The sequence below is a fragment of the Lactuca virosa genome, chromosome 1 (genome assembly GCF_052849685.1).
Source record: "Lactuca virosa cultivar CGN04683 chromosome 1, Lactuca_virosa_CGN04683_v6, whole genome shotgun sequence".
Taxonomy (NCBI): Eukaryota; Viridiplantae; Streptophyta; class Magnoliopsida; order Asterales; family Asteraceae; genus Lactuca; species Lactuca virosa.
Window position 1 is genome coordinate 112,548,376 of NC_136426.1, and position 5,339 is coordinate 112,553,714.

Sequence of the window (5,339 nt, forward strand, 5' to 3'; positions counted from 1 at the left end):
ACTTATGAACTCACCAACATTATATATGTTGACGTTTTCAAAATAACTTGTATTCTCAGGGACTCGTTAAGCAGAAGAATCAACAAGAATAGGGGATTTTGTTTTGTGTACTGTAAAACATCATACATTGAATGTTTTGGTCATGTTATTTAAAAGATTGTACTTGATGTAAACAATGGCAGTTGTATTATATTATGCACGGTAATGATGATGTTATGTTTCATTTGTATTCACTGTAATGATATTTCAAGATGAAGTCACGCACAAGCCCCCGGACGTTTCCGCCGTATGGTTCGGGGGTGTGACAGGTAGATTCCAAATACTTCGATGATTAACATGCTCGACAACACACCGAGGCTTGTCATTTTGGTTTCTTCGAGAAGGCTCGCAGATGTAGAACACTTGTTAGGCTTGCGAAACATATATGAGTTGATCATCTTGATACGCTTCTTGTTCTGTCTTGATACTGATGAAATTATCATCATGAATATCTACTGTATCAAAACACTTGAACCGAAATATTACAGCTGAATATTCATATGGATATTGCACCTTTATAATCTCTTATAATTGTCCATACTATTTCTCTCCATTCTCACCCACCGCTAGAACCCCAGAGTTTTGTGTTGTGCCTTGTACATCATAACTAAGTACCATAAACCTAACACCATTAACTATGCATGTGGTGTAAGTATAAACATTCATTTGTGAACCCATTAAAAGGGCCAACAACTCTTTCTGGAATTATGGAGAGTTTTCTGTTTCCAACTAAAAAACCTATTAAACATATATTAATGTGTTATATATTCTTGATTCGCTATGTTGATCAAACATATTTGTTTGTTAATTATTATTACCTTTTCAAGAAACGAGTTAGGAAATTTGATCTTTTTGTCACTTTCAGGATGTTCTTATTTGAATTTTCTATATTGATGACATATATATATATATATATATATATATATATATATATATATATATATATATATATATATATATATCTATATATATATATATATATATATATATATATAATTGATTAATGGAAAAAGTAACATTAAATAAGGAAAGATAAACATAAGAACATTTACCCAATGTATTGTCTGACTTCTTCACAACTATTCAATATTAACCATTCTATATTACGTTTTTCCATTAGATCATGTCACAGCCCCAAACCTGAACGACGGAAACGTTCGGGGGCGGATGACGTCATGTACAGTATCATAACAATGAGTAATAGTAAAACAAGCAACAACAACCATAGTATTGAAAATATAGTAATTACATTTGTGTTCTTAGAATTAATTGTATGACAACAAAATGTATAGCAAAAATAAAAGACAAGTCTTGAACATGCTCCGTCTTCTCAAAAACTTGTGTGAGTGTACCTGTCTACTGGTTCCCTAAGAATACAAGTTATTTTGAAAAGAGAGTATCAACATTTAAGTTGGTGAGTTCATAAGCATTTAGTATTAGGAATCTCTCTTTGTTTCATGAAAATGTTAGTGTGTTCCTCCAGAAAATCCAATATTTTCTATAATAAATGAAATGTAGTCTTAAGCCTTAAGACCAAAATGTTTGTATGTTATTGTACTATGAAGTAGTATAAGTGTATGTTTTCCATAAATGTATGTTTTCTTTGCTAGAAAATAATGTATTGCACTTGTATGAACTCTGTTGTGTATTAGCGCTGGAAAATAATGATAGGTAGTTCTATTACTTAAAATAAAACCACTGAAGTAATGTTTGTTGTGTAAACCAAAACGTTTAGTTAATGTTTAATGTGAGTGAGATTATAACCATACTGAACTGCCTAGTGGCCTACACGACGTTCTTCAGGCGTCAGAATGTTATGACATTTGTTACCCTTAGACCTGCCGGTCCAACTGTAGCTAACAGTCGAGGCGCGGGATTGTCAGTCCCGTATAGATCTATACACAAGTTCACGCTCTCCCTCCAAGAGACTCTGGTTATAAAATAGGACTTTTAGCATGTACCTAGTAGGTATATATATGTTTTCTAGTATTAACTCGTTTACGTATAGTGTATATATGTTTTCTTGTTCTTGTAACTGAATAGTATATTTGTAATGAAAAGTAATTGTACTTATGTATTTGTTCATATAATGTATCCTTGAACTAGAAAATAGTGTGAATTGATACCTAAACTATACCTATTATAGTTTATAAGTTGTTATGTTTGTACTGAAAACAATTAAGGAAATACCCCTTTTGCTCGACATGCTACAGAAGGGTTAGTAATTGTTATTGAAATAAGTTATATGTATATATATATATATATATATATATATATATATATGTTGCATGTATAATTGTAATTTAAAAGACCGTCAGACCAGCATTCCTATCCTAAGCCAACAACCAAACAAGGAACATGATTTAAGGCAGTAACATTGGTACTAAGCCTGTTAAATCATAATTATACATAAATATATATATATGAATATAGTTTGATAAAAATGGTAGTATAAGTAATTGAAAAGCAGTTTAAAATGGTTTAATAAGTTTATAAAAACATTAAATATCTTGAAATGATTTGTAACTGTATTGAAGTATTAACACAAATACTTTGTGTTTGGCTTGTATTCTCCCCCTAAAAGCATTTGAAAATGATACAACATAGGGGTATGAACTCACCTTATGTGAGTGTCCAAGTGAAGATACGGTGTAGTAGAGTTAATTCCACAAGTTAGAACTCGTAACAAAACCGAATCCTAATAGCATTTCACGCAATATATATGTATATAATGTTGGGTTTTAAGCACTATAACACTCCTATGGTGCACATGCAACCCTAAATGATTTGTAACTATGTTTTCTCTAATTATACATGCTTTTTCAAATTTCCAAAGCATATAACTTAACTAGCATACAATTCAAAGTAACAACTAGTTAGATAACTTACCTCTTGTGTAGTTCTTGACCTTGGAAGCTTGAGCACCTCAAGTGTTGTGCCTATAATGTTTCACAAACACCAATATGCAAAGGAGGCTTAAGAGAATAAGACTTGTAGCTTCAAAATTGGTTCTATGCTCTTGTGTACATGTGTTAGCCTATTTCATCACTAAGGGAACTCTTTTATAGTGTTTGTCAAAGCTAGGGTTTCATCCATGAAACCCTAATGCACCATGACCTTCCATATCCCTTAGGCTCCATGGGTTAAAGTTCCATGGACTATCCATGAACCACTTAGCCCACCCTAATGGATCTTTGGCCCACACTATAAGAATGGATGATTTACATAATCAACCCCTTAGATTTAATTAGTCACTTTTGATTACAAAATTAATTCCAAATCAATTCTTGACCAATACTAATTAAATAATATGATTTCTCAATTAATATATTATACTTATAATATATTAATAAACCACCAATAATCTTATTCTCAAAAGTCCATCCTATCAAATTGCATTGGTAAAGGCAACCCAAAAGGACCATGCTACAATCGGGTCAAGTACATACCAATTATAGTTATGGGCTTAGACACCAAATCCAACAGTTTCCCACTTGGATAAGTCTAATAACTATAACTGCCAATGTAACTTCAAGATCCGATTAGCAATTGTAGCTTCCAAAAGCCGTTGTTGAACTCTGACCTAGTCAGTGACTGTCCTTAGATAAGTGATCATATACTCCTCTGTTCTACAAGATATCAACGGACAAGTACATGGAACATAGTCATACTTATTGTCCTGCAATTAGTTTCCCGATTTCCGATTAGTTTGACATAGAACATAATTGAACACATCAAATTCGTTCTGACTGGTCCCGGTACATAGGTCAAAACAAATCATCGAGGGTCCCAGATATCGCTTTTGATCCTTCTTAGGATAAAAGGAACATATAAACTTCGACTCTATATGCTTGAACTAACTACTCGTTGAATCATGCACAACGATACGTTTTATGACATCAAGTTACTGATGCATTTACGCATCATCAATGCACAACCAATTTGTAGTCAACAACTCATATATCTTGGTTTGAAGATTATATGATATTATCATCTCACAATCACTCATGATAAATTCCATGAAGTGATTCTGATGAGTGGGGTTGATCCAATGCTCAAATTCTTATTTCACAAGCACTCATGAATGGTGCAGCAGACTCTTGCTATGTCTAACTCCTTAGACATCTACAACCAACTCATGACAGTCTAGCCTCATACCTACTTCCAATGTATGATCGACTGTGGGCAGTTTGAATAATTATATTATTCAGGAAGTCAAAACATGCAAAATGAAACAATAATAAATAATTGACACAAGACAGTAACTTTACTTATAAATAAAACTCCTTTTATTCAATCATCAAAATGTCAATTACAATTTAGCTATTACAAGTTTCTAATTTATCTAAGTACTAAAACTAATATCTTCTTTTAGCCCAATGCCTCTTGCATGCTGCAAGTGCTTAACCCTATTCAGTCCCTTTGTAAGGGGATCTGCTGGGTTGTCTTGTGACAATATCCTCTTCACCACAAGGTGTCCTTCTTCTACTTGATGTCTTATGAAGTGGTACTTTATGTCGATATTCCTTGATCTACCATGATCCCTCGGTTCCTTAGTTAAGGCAACCGCCCCTTCATTATCGCAGAAAACTTCTATAGGCTCCTTTATGGATGGCATAACTCCAAGGTCTCCAATGAAGTTCTTCAACCATATCGTCTCTTTCGATGCTTCGCTTGCTGCAATGTACTCTGATTCTCACGTTGAATCAGCCATAGTCTCCTGCTTGGAACTTTTCCAAGTTGTGGCTCCTACATTTAGGGTAAACACCCAGCCCAACTGAGAATGCATAATGTCTCTGTCAGTCTGAAATCCGGCGTCACAATACCCTATTATTCTCAAGTCATCACTCCCACCGAGGGTAAGGATCCAATCCTTAGTCCTCCGCATGCACTTAAGAATGTTCTTAACTGCAGTCCAGTGAGCTCTACCAAGATTCCCTTGATATCTACTGACCATGCTCAAAGCAAAGGCCACATCAGGGCGAGTACAAGTCATAGCATACATGATTGAGCCAACTGCGGAAGAATATGGTATCCGGCTCATCTCTACTATCTCAGCTTCTGTACTCGGACTCTGAGTCTTACTCAGTTTGGTATTGCACTGGATAGGCAAGTCACCTTTCTTGGAGTTCTCCATGCTGAAACGCTTCAGTACCTTGTCCAAGTAGGTACTTTGACTAAGACCTATTAGTCTCTTACTCCTGTCTCTCAAAATCCTTATCCCTAGGATATAGGTAGCTTCTCAAAGGTCCTTCATAGCAAAACACTTCGCAAGCCAGGACTTAACCTCCTGCAAGGTC